This window comes from Brienomyrus brachyistius, chromosome 14 (assembly GCF_023856365.1).
Source record: "Brienomyrus brachyistius isolate T26 chromosome 14, BBRACH_0.4, whole genome shotgun sequence".
Lineage (NCBI taxonomy): Eukaryota > Metazoa > Chordata > Actinopteri > Osteoglossiformes > Mormyridae > Brienomyrus > Brienomyrus brachyistius.
In genome coordinates, this window is record NC_064546.1 from 2,901 (window position 1) to 19,602 (window position 16,702).

At 48.5% G+C, this 16,702-nt stretch overlaps 1 long non-coding RNA gene across 1 annotated transcript; it reads left to right on the forward strand.

The window, feature by feature from the left end:
• The first annotated feature begins 3,527 nt into the window (after positions 1-3,527).
• Positions 3,528-14,649, forward strand: LOC125706950 (uncharacterized). The gene is made up of 3 exons (XR_007382112.1): positions 3,528-3,736; positions 10,680-10,888; positions 11,447-14,649. It is a non-coding gene; the product is annotated as an uncharacterized LOC125706950 (long non-coding RNA).
• Positions 14,650-16,702: the final 2,053 nt, after the last annotated feature.

Here is a 16,702-nt window from a genome sequence, read left to right on the forward strand (position 1 = left end):
AGGGCCAGAAATGAGGAGCCGAAAACAAAATCACCTGAATCAAAAAAAAATCAGCAGCTGAAAATGTCTGGGGGCCCAAGTGCACTTTTATTAACAGTGTCCACTGTGTGTGAGAGAGAGCTGGAGCATTCAGTATCAGCATGACAGAGGGTGCGTGATTCGTGAGCCGCACGTGCGCTATTCACTGACAGCAGTTGGAATTCACGATGTGTGTGTGTGTGTGTGTGTGTGATCGTGCAGCATTGTGAGAGAGGCTGCGCAGGCAGCACGACAAAACAGTAATCATTATCTATTTAAAAAAAAACGTAACAGAACTGCGACCTGCCATTTGCCGTTTGGAGTAAGGTCACTGTATGAAATGTTAAATATAGGAGTAAGCTAGGCTACTCTGACCCTGTTAAAGGTTGAGATTCTTTCATATTATGCCTAATGGGCTAGATTATGCTAACTAACATTTCGCATAACATCATAATAGATAAATAAGCAGCTTATTAAGGGGATTGTATCATTAATAATGTCCAGAGAAATATTTCAATGACAAGTGTATTTGATGTTGGCTTGTAATGGTGTGCTAATATCAAGCATTTCATTTTTATCTTTATATACTGCTACAGATAATCTTAAATTACGTGCTTCATACCCATAATATTTTACTGCTCTTTAATGTTCTTATGACATTAGGCCTAAAATCATTCAGTAAGGAACATTCGCATAATAGCTCTTCATTCGTCTGTGCTCTTCATCACTGCCTGTGTGCTGTATGTGCTCATCATCGCGGCCTGTGTGCTGTCTGTGCTCTTCATCACTGCCTGTGTGCTGTCTGTGTTGTTCATCACTGCCTGTGTGCTGTCTGTGTTGTTCATCCCGGCCTGTGTGCTGTCTGTGCTCATCATCCCGGCCTGTGTGCTATCTGTGCTCATCATCGCGGCCTGTGTGCTATCTGTGCTCTTCATCGCGGCCTGTGTTCTGTCTGTGCTCTTCATCCCGGCCTGTGTGCTGTCTGTGCTCATCATCGCGGCCTGTGTACTATCTGTGCTCATCATCGCGGCCTGTGTACTATCTGTGCTCATCATCGTGGCCTGTGTGCTGTCTGTGCTCATCATCGCGGCCTGTGTGCTGTCTGTGCTCTTCATCTGTTGAGCAGCCTCTGAAGTTTCTCAAGACTCCACAACCTTGGTAATCTACCTTTGAATGGTTTCTTTGGGGGTGGGGGGGGGGGGGGTCATAACATGGGATTTTCTTCTTTTTTTGTGGTCGAGCATTCAGTTTGAACAGGCGAATTAGGTCATTCACATTGCAACGTCCTGCATCTGTAACCTCAGAGAGAGACAGGGTGCTGCCTTTGCTTTGATGTGGCTCTCAGTCACCCGTAGACACAGCAGCAGATGGGGGGGGGTCATGCTGAAACAGGGCCCTGGGGCCTGAAACTGTGGGTTGGGAGGGTGTAACCCTTAGACAGCTGGCTTACGCGTGGGGGGGGATTGTGGTGGGGGGTGGTTGTGTATCTCTACGGGGGCCCTCAGGTGTTTAGGTGCCCAAATTGTTTATTGTGGTACGCTGCCCCCCCCCCGCTGCACGCCATGCAGCCCACGTGGCGCCCAGTGCCCGTGAATACTCCCGATTGTGCAGGCGCTCACAATGAGGACTCTTCTTCGTTTCTCCCGCCCCCGCGCATGCCACCCTGCTGTCACATGAGCGTGGGGGCCGCCACCGGTGATCACTGTCTGCCTTGGAGGGGCGGCCTGGGCGTCGCGAGGCGGGGGGGGTGCAGTGGTGGTCACACAGAAGCCGTCTGTCTGCAGTCAGCCCCTAACCTGGAGATCTGAGAGCGGTTTAATGGACAAAGGGTCCAATTTGAGCTCTGGCAGATGCATGAATGTTCCTGTTACCGCCACACGTTGGGTCATGTGAAGCGCTGTAGTCACAAGCCCCATGATTTTCGAGGTGGGGGGGGGGCATCAGGGTGTATTAGCAAGTAATGAACATCTCTCTTGACTTTGAGGTCACTGCTTTTTGACCCTAGGTCAGAGCGTGGGTGTCCCGGAGCTGCTACAGGGGGGGGTCACTGATGGTAATGAGAGTGTATTAAAAAGTGTAGAAGTATGTTGATGTAGCATATCCTGGCCGTAGCCATGGAGACCAAATACCCTGCCCCCACACCTTCATACTCCCATGAACCACCGTGAGAGGGACCAGCCCAGGGAGGATCTATCCTTTGGGGTGGGTGACCCCTCCTGTGCCGTGCATGAGTAAGATGCAGAGACTGCCCCCACCCCATCTTAGCACACCCTGAGCCGGGGGGCCTCACCCACCGCAGCCAGCACGACTTTGCTTGCGGTCGAACTGGAAAGCAAACATGCCCACGTGTGACCAGTTACATGCAGGTGTTCAGAAGCAGTTTCTGGAAAACAACATTTTATGCTACATTTAGACAAACTCTACTCTCTATTTTCAATTGGTCACACCGACTGAAATTGGACAGTATATAAATGTATGAAGTTGTACATTGCAGAAAATGGCCTTTCAGATTTAAGATAAACTGCATCTGTTTTGAGACAAGATGACCTGAAAGTAGCACAATTATCTGCAAGTGCAGTAAGAAAATTGTACTTAAGACATTATGCCTAAATGTAAGCAAATTTATCTTATTCGTAAGGTGTGTTGTAAGTCAGTTTATTGACAGAATTAGAACTTTGTCTAGGTATAAAAAAATTATACTTGCTTAGATTTTCACTTTTTGTAGTGCATAAGTAACATTTCTTTAGGGTATGAAGGACCAACCAAGCAGTAGAAATCAAAACTGAAAGTGATTGGCTGATTTTCTCATCCCGCCCAAGTAATGAAAAAAACATTTCTAGATATATTGATGGTTTTACTGAGATGGTTTCTGCTCTGTGACATTTTTAACACCAGAATGACGTTCGTTGTTGCGGACAGGAAGAGCTTGGGTCTGGTTAACATTGAACTCGAGTCAGCGTAACTCAGAGGGCTTAAGAGACAGGCCCTCGCTTTCCCTCGGCGGACTGCCTTTCTGAGGGAACGCAGCCCTTTTCATTTCCACAGCTGGAGTAACAAAGCTGATGGTCAGGGGTCGACTTGCGGCCAACCGACTGAGTGATGTTTTCGCCAGAGAGTGCTTGTTTGGTGAAACGCTGCACGTCCTGCAAATGGATACCGCGTACGTTTCGGCCCTGTGTCCAGGCAGCTGCATGTGGCGGTGTGTTTGGCCTGTGAGGACGCGGCGCAACTCACACGTGCGCGGAGTGAGATGGCTGCACGCCACCTCGGCATGGCTGTTCCTCTTCGTTCGCCGGCACTTCCTGGAATCGAGTCTGAGTTTTGGCGTGAGATGCTGAAATCTCCAGAGCTTTGAATTATCAAGGGTTCCGGCAGCTGCAATTCCCCGCTGCTGAGGAAACCCCCCGCCCTCCCCCACTCCCTGGGGGCACACACTCAGCCTGCAGGGGGCTTCTCGGGCAGATTTATAGCTGTGGTGCAGTGGGATTACCTTCTCTGATGTGCCCCCCCCTGGGAAGGCAGCTGTCAGCCTCCCCTCGACGGTCATCAGGAAATACGGCCCCCGTCGGAGTGGGATGATCCACCAAATGGGAGGATTCACTGCAGCCGTGGGAGGATTCACTGCAGCCGTGGGAGGATTCACTGCAGCCGCGGGAGGATTCACTGCAGCCGTGGGAGGATTCACTGCAGCCGTGCCTGTTTTCCAACCTGCAGCCCGGTGAGGTCGACCGCTGAACCTGCCCTTGTCACAGCCTGACCTCACACCCTCTTTTTCAGGGAACTTGATAACACTCCCCCTGCAGTTTACTTTCCGGAAGCTTCTGTGGGCTTTGCCTCACTGCGCTCCCCATTCCCGAATGACTCCACCTTTGTTGAGGTGTTATTTCGTGAGGTACCCGGGGTGCATAACCTTGTAGCCTAGCGCCTGCTGCACTTGCATCTTTACATGCGCCACCCCTGCTGCCTGCAGCCTCACCAGTAGGTCGTAGGTCATATTCCCAGTTGTCCCATGGCTGTACGGAGGCAGGCCAACATGGCTACATAGGAACTTTATGAGAGGCAGGTGCTCAAAAGTTGAAAAAGGGGCACAGTAAAGTTCATGCACAGGTTCACGTGGCCCCATTACCTAGACATCCTCTTTATCCTCCTGAAAGAATCTGCATCATCACCCTTGCATTTTAAGCAGGTTCCATTTTCTTTCTTCACATGGTTTGAACCAACAAAATAGGGAAACTCAGAGGCGAGGGGTGGCACAAGGATGTGGGAAGCCCCCTTAAGCAACATCTCCTAATTAACCCTCTGACCACATGAGCCGTCACTGTGACTCAGAACCAACCACCACATGCATTCCCAACATCAGAAGAGCCTTGACATTTGTGTAACTCTGTGCAAAAACGTCTGTCGATTTTGTTTTGTTTCAATGTGTGATCACATGTGTGATGCGGTAGCGGCTGGGGAGAGGCAGTGTTTGCCCTTGTGCTGTTTTTGCCAGTACCTTACCCCCGGAGCCAGCTCCACAGTCCTGCCCAGGTCAGCTTGAGCCTGAGGCATGAGCGAAGTCATTTTCAGAAGTTTTGAAAGGAGCGTGGCATTCTCTGTAAGGGTCGGCTACCTCAGCTGCCCCGGGGGGGGGGGGTCGCAGCGGTGCTCAGATGTGTGACCGGGGCCATGTGCAAGCGTGCGTTAGTCCTGGGGAGGGCGGATCTGCTGATTATAAACACATGGCTGGTGTGGAGCAGGGAGCCAGAACCTGCTGGGGCAGAGGCGGCTCTCTGCATGTGCTGGACCCTGTCTGTCCTGCCTGGGTTCTTCACGGAGGAGTGATGACATGCAAACAAAAACCTCGCGTTGCCTGGCAGCTGTTAGTCACCGTGATGTGGAAATGAGCTTCAGCTGTTAGCCAGAGGCTTTCACAGCATTGCAGGTGCCAGAGAGCTGAATGGGGTGTGGGGGGCGGGAGGGGCACATAAACAAGGGAACCACACTTTTGGTAGCTGTGAACCTCTCAGGGTTAGGAGCGCTTCTGAAGCTCGACGTCAGGCCCATGGGGCTCGCTCTGTGATGCCGCCTTGGTTTTGTGCCCCAACGCACCCCCAGGGCATTTTCCCCAAGTTTTGTCGAGTTTCAGTGATACAAACAATCCAGTGTTTGGTACCCATCAGAAACGAAAGCATGTAGATTTGCGGTTCGATGGGAGTGGATGCCCCTATTCTCCGTCCGGTTTGTTTCCCAGAGAGCTCCGGTTGGCGTCGTCACCATCCAGATGTGACCCCACCATCGCCAGTGTGGCCCCTCATTTTTCCTGTTGAAGCACAGTGGCAGAAAGGCCTGGTCAGAAGTTCCCTGGAAGCAGTGGAAGGTCATATGTTTCAGGTAGCTCTCTTTGGCCCTGGTAGGAGTCTTCGCAGAATGAAACCTGAACCTGGAGGCGAAGCTCACAGCTACATACGAGATGATCTCCTTCCGTAACCGACCCCAAACAGACTTATGTAAGTCAACAGAGGAACCTACAGCTAAGATCTCCTTGGTGGCTCAGTGCCTTTACGATCTGTAATGGTGATGATGTAGGACAGACCAGCTGGTGCTTTGTGGAGCCTGTGGTGAGAGATATTAGGGCAGGATCTCCAACTCCGGTCCAGGAGAGCTACTATCTAGTAAAACTAGTAGGTTTTCTATTCTACCTGGTTTCTGATGAACCATACAAGTTCCTGGTATTTACCTGGGAACAGGTGAGGCTCATCAGAAGCCAGGCAGGAAACCTACCCGACAGCAGCTCTCGAGGACCATAGTCCTCTGCATTTCTGTCTTCCATAGCGTATATATGCACTGGTACAGGTGTAAGGGACTGACTGGGCTGGGGGCTTCTTGGGTGCTCCAGCAGTGGCCTTGTAGACACGCTGATCACACTCAGTCAGGTTTTACTCCTCTTCCCATTACCATACAGCAGTGTTTCCCAGTCCAGTCCTTCGGGAACCACGGAAACTCTCCATGTTTTTGCTCACTTCCTGGAGCTGAGAAGGAGCAAAAATATGGACTGACTGTGGGTCCCTGAGGACCGGATTGGGAACGACTGCCATATAACCTCTCTGCTGGTACCCTGGTAAATGTTAACGTCTTCCATGCCCAGCGTTTAGGACCCCAGTAAGAGGAAAGAGAAAAGAGAAGGAAATCATTTGCCGTATCTTTGCTTTCAGCAAAGCTGTCTATCACTTTATCATCGAGTAATTGAGCAATTACCCGCCTTGAAGAAATGCAGCCTCCAAGTGAACCAGCCTCTGTGGGCCCGCGGGCACCCGTGCTGGTACCTCTGGGTTCCAGAAGTGCCACTGGCGGCTTGTTTTGCTTACCGGTGCACCATGAGTCCCCGGGACACCGAGCCAGATTAGTGTGCAAGTGGTGAGGTTTGGTGTTGTGGGTGTGAATGAGTTGCAGGGCTTGGGGCAGGGGGGGGAGAAGGCAGGAGGTTGCGGGTCTGTGTAGGAACGCTCACTGCCTCGCTGTCACGCGATTGGGTGGGGGGGGGGGGGTCGCTGCCCGCTGGAGCGTCGGGCCCAAAGCCAAAAACCACAGAGTGCTCTCTGAGAGAGCTGTGCAATGCACGGCTGCAGGTGCAGGTCTGGGTGGGAGTTGACGTGGGGAGGGGGCAGAGGTGAGAGACTCACATCCCCCCCACCTTGCATGACCACTTGCAAGGTCAAAACTGCAAGTCTTTTTTTTTTATTTATAAATGATGAGTAAAAGATACAGAACAAAAATATTCTAACATGCAAACAGAACTATATGGGCACCAGACTGACCACTTTGGGGTTACCTGGCAACCCTCCAAACGCACTGGAACTTTGGGGGGGGGGGGGGGGGGGCTTTGCTTTCTCACTGCCGACGCTGGGGCAGACAGAAAGTCTGCAACTCTGGGCTAAATCATAACTGACCAGCAAACATGGTCCACCCTCACCTAATTCTCAGCAGGCCTCATAACCTCTCTCGTCTGTTAGAGGTGAACAGAGTCAGTGAAGGACAGCAGAGGACCCTTGTGGAAGGTCCATTATGCAGGCGAAAGGTCCCTGCTGGCCTTCCAGGGATGCCCTGGTGCGACCTTTGGCTAAACATTGGCCACGTCCTCCCGGTTTTACGGTAAACTATTAATGAAGTAGGCCCGGGATCGCTCCTTAGACGGTCAGCTATGCAACACCAATGGGGAGACTCGTATGATCCAGGCAATTGAACGGCGGCTCTGATTAGCTGCCACAGTATGTCTGACATCCTGTGAACATGGGAACACCTTCCTGGAGTGCAGGGAACTTTACTGTCATCCCATCCCGGATAACAACGTTCCCCAGGACCACAGTGCCACACCCATACAAGACAGGCTGTACTTGAGACTAAGCACAGTGTGGTAAGATGTAAGAATGCAATAAATACAGAATAAACTAGAATCGAGTGGCGTGAAAAACAAAAGTAGACCATCATAATATTTCTGCAGCTATATATAACGATAAGGTGCAGTAGAAATTAGCAGCGGGGGACAGTATGGCAGTACCGTTTACCAAATGGCGGGGGGTCATCCAGAATGCTGAGGGCTGTGTTTGTGGCAAACCTCCCAGTACGTGTCTCTAAATCAGTTTTAAATGAGAAGTTTTTTGAAAAGGAAGTGAGTTCTGTTCTCTTCCCAGCTGCACATGGTTTGCCACCAACATCTCCATGTGTGAGGAAGGTGTATTTTTATTTGCTGAATATGGGATGCAGACACCAGTGTTCAGTTAGAGCTGTTTAAAAACCGACCCACACGCCTGAGGCTGAAAAGGCTTCAGACAAATTGCAGCTCCTCGGCTGAACACTCGCTTCTCACATGATCACATGCAAAGGAGTTTTCCATCCAACACACATGTTTGTATTCATACCTTTGTGGGGACTCGCCATTCATTTCTATGGGAAAAACCCTAATCCCAACTATGGCAACCCTACCCAGCCCTAACCTTAACCATAAGTAACCAAACATGATTCAACACTTTTGGCATTGTTTTGTTTTTTGACTGCATTCACAGATTTTTATAAAATGGAGTTTCCCCTTGTGGGCACCACAAAATGTCCCCACAATGTTTAAATAACAGTTTTTTTTCACATACAATGTACTATATACATGACCCACACACAGACACACACACACACACACGCATTGGGCTTGTATTTGCTCAGCAGAATTTAATCGGAATGGAGCAGTCCTGCTTTTCTTCAACTCCAGTTCCCCGGAGAGACATCCATCTCACAGAGATGTCCAGAGACAAAGGCGGGGGTCAGAGGTCACAGAGTAAATGGGTTCATGCAGCCCCAGCTGAAACAGAGGCAGTCCTGTCTGACATCTCCAGGGAGTGAGTCACTCCTCACAGAGTGGGGGGAGGGGAGGGGCGGGCTGGGGGTAGCACTCTGCTCCTACGGTCCCCTGAAGATCAGTTGTCAGGACCCCGTTTAGGGACGGCTAACGTTGACGAACAAAAGATGAGGCTTTAAATGGCGTCCTTCCCGCCTTCTGCTTCTCACCCCTGAACGGATGTCCATCTGCGACGGCATTTCTCTTATTTGTTGCTTATTGCTGTTCATCTCCTGCTGTACTTGTTCACTGCGTATTACCTTGTATTTGCCAAGTATGGATCTCACTGCTCTATCTACGCGGAAAAGACCCTGTGAATTTTGACTTAAGGGGCGAGGAAAATGTCTGAGATAGCAACACAAACGGCGGCTCTACGATGCACAAGCCCCTCTGCTTGTCCGGTTGCATCTCGGTGGCCTGGCTTGCTCTAGGACATCACCAGCATGCTCCAAGGTGGGGGGGGGGGGGGGGGCGTGTCCCATGGTAGCAAGAAGTGGCCAATGGCAACAAGAAGATATTAAACAAGAACCTGCAGGACTGATCTGCATGCAACAGCTGTGTGCTCTTCTGGTCTGGCTGCATCTTGATTGACGTTGGGGGGGGTTGAATTCCCTGGGATTTGTGGGCCGCCATGAACAGCTTGATAGTCCTATTGTGGTTTTATTTTTTTTGCAGTTTGCTTTGCAGGTCAGAAATGGGAGCAGCTCACCAAAAGTCTTGAGCTGAGAGTATAAGTTTGATTTGAAAGCTCAACAGCCAGTAAGATGCAGGAACCTTAGGGATGATCTATCTATATTATTATTTATTTGTCGCTGCCTCGTCTGTCCCTGCCGTCTCCGGCTTGTTTGCTTCGCGTGATAATAACCCCCCTGTCACCCTCCTCCCGAGAGCCTCACCACCTTGTGGGGGGAAGGGCTTTTGGGAGGAGGCCCCAACAGGGGAGGGGGGTTAGGTTGAGGGGGGGCAACATGAGTAACAATGCACCGTGTCACGTAAACGCAGTCCTGTGCTAATGGCCTCTAATCCTGCTTCATTAAAGAAGCCCGGGGGACTTTCCACCCCCCTGATGGGATGGTCACACGGTTCGTTTCCTCTTACAGGTTTACAGTGATGATGCCGCAGGACACAGCCGGGTCATGCCTGGTATCCATGCCGGGCAGGAAATGCAGTGGGGCCATCCTTCACTGTGCCGTGCCCATTTGCTGTAAACACGCTGGGGGGTGGGTGGGGGGGTCACATGCCCAAACTGGTGGTATTTCCAGGAAAACAAAATGCAGAAGTGTGCTGGTGCATTGTGGTACCTGGAACATGCAGGCTCACAGGATGGTCTCGCTCTGAGTCAGACTCAGATCCTGAAGATAAGGTTCCTCTGCCTCTTGATGCAGAAGATCCACCGGCGTCTGGTTCCTAAGTCCAGAAACATCTATGTTCAGGTTGTATGAAACCCGCGGGCTGCAGAATGCTGCCTGTAATATTTCTACAGGGCTGCTCTTGTTTTCATTATTTTTTTTTTGTGTGTGTATAACTTCCCTATGAGGGAGCCCCCCCCCCCCCCCCCCCCACCCACTTCTCAAGATGATCTGGCTACACCCAGTGTGAAATGCAGACCCATGTTCTCCAGCCTGGAGCAATTTTTGGCATGAAATCTAAGCTTGTCAAGTTTGTCTAGAGAAAATAAGGAGAGTGCGGCACCAGAAGGTCCCCCAGGGTTGGGGTGGTGCCTTCCTGGTCCTTCTGAGATGTCCTTGCCACTTTCAGGTTCTGGTGCATTCAGTCGATTAGGTCTTACGGCTGCATGAGGTTGCAAAGAATCAGCCATCTGTGCCGACGCGGCATTAAACTTGCCTTCATTGGTAGACTTGAAGCACTTTTCCAGATGCAAAGAGGCCCTTCCAAGTACAGGCTGCCTCAGCCATCTCTACCGTATCTATTACACTGTCAAGCTGGGCCTGCACATGTGCTTGCAGTTTTGGTTCGGGGAGGTGGGGGGACGGCATGGTTTCTGAAGACCTGGCAGGGTCCCATCTGGGCCCAGACCGCGTGCAGGTGTCACCAAAGCTCAGGGAGCGGGTCACAATCTCGGCAGCCAGAACAGGTGCAGTAGATTAAACTTCAAGTCCCAGCACGCGAGAAAACACATTTGGTTCTATGTTGCTGCCCCCCCCCCGCCCCCCCCCCCCGCCCTCCCCAATCACCCATCATCCAGCTCCGCCTTTCCACACAGCCTTGAGGAGGAATGGAGAAGTTAAGCCTGCCGCTGTAATCAGATCTGCTCTAAGAGTTACTTTCCCTCCAGTACAGGAAGGGCCCAAAGAAAGGACGAGGAAGCGAGACCAGCTTGGGAGCGATTGACAGGAGGACCAGGTGTGGCTGTGAAAGGGAAGGCAAAGTGTTTGGAAGGTGACACTGACACTGGATCGCTGGGGGAGAGGGTCCCGTGCAGACGTGCGAGGAGGGTCCGTCCTGCATGCTGTCGCGTTACGTCATTCAATGATTTCATTCAAGGTACAGAACCACCCATCTGTGTAGCCGGTTTAAATACCACAGGTTAAATCTCAAAGGTCCAACAGCCAGGTGGGCCAATTCAAGTGCTTGTGCCAGTGTGCCTCGTGATGATTAAATAACTGAAGGGAATGAGTGGGGGTGGGGCGCACATTTGCATAATGGCATACCAATGACACAAAGTGGGCTGGGAAACAGAATCAGTCACTATGGAGTAGCTTCAGTACAGCTCGCCTCGCATGGCTCAACATGGGGAGGCATCTCAGCTGTGCGTCAGCTGTCAGGAGCTGTACTGTACATTCTGGCTGCCAGGGGTGGCGCTAGAGATTTTGGGGCCCATGAAAGTATATAATATTGGACCCCCAACCCAGACCAATTCAATTTTGTTTCAGATGTTTTAGGGCCCTTGTCACTCAGGTGCCCTTAGAATTATCCTAGCAGGTCCCTGCTGGCTGCTCTCATGACCAACAGACAAAGGCACGTTTCCACATTAATTTGGGATTGACTACACATGTGTACATGGAATTCAAATTCTGCAGTAAAGGCTTGTTCCCCTTCCAGGACCTGAATCTGTCACTTGTCCTTCACGCATGCTGTGCCGACCTCCCACTGGCTGCCCTGCCACAGCTCCTGTGTTGCACGTATGCATGGGGTAGGGAGGCCGTGTGTTGGGGGTGTGCTGGATAACCTGGTGTGCGACAACATGGCACCGGGGCCTTCACATGTGATGTCATGCAATGCTTGTGTCTGGATTCCTTTTCACAAGCAGAAGCTAAGACTTACTAATCTGGTATCCAGACTAGATAAATGTCCTCTTTCCAAGACACTTTGGATAGACACATCAGTCAAACATCTTGACATCTACGCAGTTCTTGAGCTTCACTGACAGCCCACCCATGACGTGACTTAGTCAACTGAGCTGACTGCTGTTCAGAAGCCTGTGATGTTTGTCTTCGAACCTCCACCGCAAGCACTGACCGGCAGGAGCTCTCAGTCATTCTGCATGACGCCTCTTAAATTCTTTACATGGGTCTTTTTAGGTGCCTGCTTAATGGTAGCACAGAACATTCCGCTTAGGATTCTGGAACCATCTGAAGACAAAATGCTACGTTGTCTGTTTAGCTGACACCCCCATACGCACTGCGGTACACGGCCTTGAGGACAAGATGATAAGAAAACCACAGAGCAGACATATCTTCTGTGCCCCTAATGCCCACTGGGATGGTGGTGCTGTTACAGCAGCTGTGGGCTTGAAGCCAGGTCCTTACTCATGCACACGTCCCTGCTGTGACCTTATGTGCTTTGTACACTCCTTTGGGTGGGGGGGGGGGTCTAGGGATAGCCTTGGTACTGCACACCTGCACACTTGCTGATCAGCTCACTTGGACCCCAAAGGGGTCCCCTGCCGGCAAGGTCCCTCACCAAACCACTCTAGAAGGTAAACTTATTTCCACAGTCTTGGTCATCAGACCAACCAAGTTAGGTGATTGTTGAGCATCTGGTGTAAGAGCACCCTCTGTGGGTAGCAGTGTGTACAGTGAGGAGTCCTCTCATTTCAAAACTCTTGTGTTGAGATTCCAAATACTCCACTGACCACTGGTATCATTGACCACTGGTAGTAGTATCCTCTGTATGCTGACATATTTTTAAATTGCCCTTTTCCAGAATTTATGCACAGCATCTGAGAACTGGGTGGGTCTCAGGTTTTGTGTAGCTTCTGCTCCAGTACAGCTTACACTTGTAGCCGGATATTCGTAGGAAACTCAGCCTAGCTGTACCTTTATCTAAAATAAAATGAATGCAAATGTATTACATTCATCATATCTAAAGTGGCAAAGATATGGCGTTAAATTAGTGCCAAAAGTCGAACCGCGCGCATGTGTGCTGAAAACCCATCCCCTCTACGCAGGGACGCTGTGTGGCCCCTGGGCAAAACGTTCGCGAGGGCCCCCCCCCCCCCCCACCACCACATTTCAAGGGCCCTTGGCAGCCAAACCCTATAGGGTCAGGGGCCCTTGTAGGCAGAGGATCAAAGAATGTAGGCCCTCTAAAATAGACAAACGAAAATACATTGTTGATAAACGTTGCAAATTGTTTTGGGCTAGGGGCCCCACGGGCCCCCTGCACCCCAAGGGCCCCTGGTCAGCGGCCCCGCTTGTCCGGTCCGTAATCCGTCTCTGCCTCTACGCGCTCGCGTTCGCTGGACCCTATCTACACCCTCGCGTCTGCACGGCACTCGCTCGCTAGACAGGAAAAATTTTTACACTTTGGAGGTGGGAACAGTGGCTAATGGCTCCGCTTCTTTGATTGTTTTTTTTTTTTTTATATTGACTACGATTGGCTATTTGCTTTGGTAGAAGATGAAGATAATTGACCAATGGATGTGGGATTCACACTGTCATGATGTCGGAGCAAGTAAGTCTTACACTGAGTTCACATCTTTTAGAGATTCTGTTTTCATATTCCACGTTAAGGATTGGAATCGTGTGTGTCTTAATTACAGCAGAGCTTGAAATTCAATGCGGTATAGCTGGTATCTCGTGCAATATTATTTATTCACAGTATGCTATCATAATTTGGGAATTTCCCGCTTCATCTTACCGTATATAAAAGAATGGGCCAATATACGGCAAATTGCATTGTGAATAACATTTCTTAATACAACATCACAAAGCCAATTTAATAAATTCAAATCCTGGGAAGAGCGCTCCTCAGATATTAGTTCTCGGGTTAGTGTTAGCAGACTATAGGCGAAACCACCTTAAGTGCTATCTGTTAATGTTTATTAAATTAGCATTAGAATGGAGAGGTTTTTACTATCTTTTGTCCTTGTAGCTGCTAAATACACTCATTATTAAAGCCATAAAGTTGTCTGCCTGCTACATTGGAATCTCCACTGAGTAAGTGTTTTTGATAGATTTTATTTAACTTTATTTGACTCTGGTCCTTAGATCTAATGTCATACTTCTTCACTTATATTGTTTGTGAAAAGGTTTACCACGATCAAACAGAGCAGCCACTACATCATCATACATGAACAAGCACCTTACAAAACAAAAACATTTTCATAATTAAAACTTTTGAATGGTAGGCCTAGTGTGTGGATCAGAGACAAGATCTTGACACCTCAATAATTATAATTTGCTCTGTGAACAGCTCAGATACCACCGGGAGCCTATCCCGGAATCAACGGGCACGAGGCAGGGAATAACCCAGGATGGGGGGCCAGCCCATCTCAGGGCACACTCACACACCATTCACTCACACATGCACTCTTATGAGCAATTTAACCACTCCAATTAGCCTCAGCATGTTTTTGGACTGTGGGGGGAAACCGGAGTACCCGGAGGAAACCCCACGACGACATGGGGAGAACATGCAAACTCCACACCCACGTGATCCAGGCGGAGACTCAAACCTGGGTCCCAGAGGTGTGAGGCAACAGTGCTAACCACTGCACCACCATGCCGCCCCCTGTATGCTATTTCATTGTATAAAAAGAAACTTACTGTACTGTACAATAAAGTATTTCACCACTGCTTCTTCCTCAGCTCCCACTGTTTGCTAGCACATGCATCTTTTGATTTCTTAGTGCAATCTGTGCTTTATTTTTTTCGTGAAATGTAAGTGCAGTATCTGTTTATTAGGTGCTGTGGTTTAATATGTACATTATTATTTCAGTACTGTGTATACTGTCCTTAATGTCTTGCCTCTCATATAACTTGAGATACGCCAAAATTGATATGCAACAAGTGGTCCTGGTTCCAAATGCGGAAGTCGATGGATACCTGTACTTTATATGCTGTAGTGTGCTGGGTGTCAGACATTTCAATGCACCTTGCTTTGATTTTGACCCGTTAGATCAGAGGGAGGTAATCTTATCCAGAAAGGGCCGCTGTGTATGATGGTTTTCTCTGCAACTCTCTGAACAGCGAACCTAATTGTTATCCCAATACCTTGATCTTGCTAGCGTATTTAAATGTGTACCTATTCAGGAATAGAGTGGTGAAGGCATTCAGAGGAGGACTGATGATTATCAGAGGGAACAAAGGGGCTGGGTGCTTGTCAGTATCCAGTACAACCACCAGACTCCTACACTGAATTGTTCTGGATGTGGCACAGACGCTAATCCCTCTGTATTAGGGGATCCGTCTCCAGTTTGTACTCTTCCAGTTAATAGGTAGATTTTCAGAGAGATTTTCGCCCTAGTCCAGTACTCATTGACAGCCTAATGCACCGTGTTTCAGTTTCTCTTGATAGTCAATACATGTCACAGGATGTAAATTACTCTGATGGGCAGGCCCTCTTGCATATGATGGAAACACTACAACAACTTAAGAATAAGGGTCAGAAGAGTGAAATACATATAATGAGTGTGCAGCTCAGCAGACTAAGACTCTGTGGCTGTGATCAGAAGGCCGACGGTTTGTGCTCGGAATTGGCAGAATAGCCACATGTCCACTATGGAAGATTATAAGCACAAAAATTCAAATGGCAATTCATTTTGCAATTGTCAATTCAATATTCAACCAGAGCATGCATTTGTCATTTCAATATTTAATCTGTGCATGTAATTTGAAAATACATTTTGCAATCGGCAATTCAATGTGCAAAGTGCTTATGCAATCCTTAATTCATTTCATAATGTTTTGAATAAAAAATAGAATGACAATTCACTGAATTGCATTTCGTTTTGCCATGGGCTTTTTGCCTCTTTATTCAAATGGCAATTCATTTGGCAATTGTCAATTCAATATTCAATCAGAGCATGCATTTGTCATTTCAATATTTAATCTGTGCATGTAATTTGAAAATACATTTTGAAATCGGCAATTCAATGTGCAAAGTGCTTATGCAATCCTTAATTCATTTCATAATGTTTTGAATAAAAAATAGAATGACAATTCACTGAATTGCATTTCGTTTTGCCATGGGCTTTTTGCCTCTTTATTCAAATGGCAATGGCGTCCCCGGGAATTGCATTGCATGTTGGGGAGAAAACTCAATTTGCAATTCCCAACTGTCAGATCGCTCATCAAGGTGGACCTTCATTAACGACGTCACTTCCTTGTTTATAAACAAGGAAAGTATAAAGAGCGAAAAAACATTATTTTACTAAACAAGAACAGTTTTTTTTACGCAATAAAGCAATTTTAATATTGTTTCACTTTCCAAAAAAGTTTTCATCAATAATTACCATATAAAGCGGCCACAGGACCATGGGAAAATCATACATTTAATGTTAAAATTGCAATTATGGGGAAAAATGATAATATGAATATTCTCATAAGGCCAGCAGAAGGTAGTATGTAAAATTAACAACTATTTTCCTTGTACTGGTTTGTAATTCTGCTGAGGCCCCATGGGATTAATAATTTGCCCCATCTTACTCTCTATAAAGGCAAGAATAAGCTTGGGGGTCACAGTGAAGAGATTGCTACCTTGAGGCCCCCAGGGTTTTCAGGTCTTGAATAGGTACACATTTAAATATGCTAGCAAGATCAAGGTATTGGGATAACCGTTAGGTTCGCTGTTCAGAGAGTTGCAGTGAAAACCATCATACACAGCGGCCCTTTCTGGGTAAGATTACCTCCCTCTGATCTAACAGGTCAAAATCAAAGCAAGGTGCATTGCAATTTCTGACACCCAGCACACTACAGCATATAAAATACAGGTATCCATCGACTTCCAATTTGGAACCAGGACCACTTGTTGCATGTCAATTTTGGCCTATCTCAAGTTATACGAGAGAGGCAAGACATTAAGGACAGTATACACAGTACTGAAATAATAATGTACATATTAAACCACAGCACT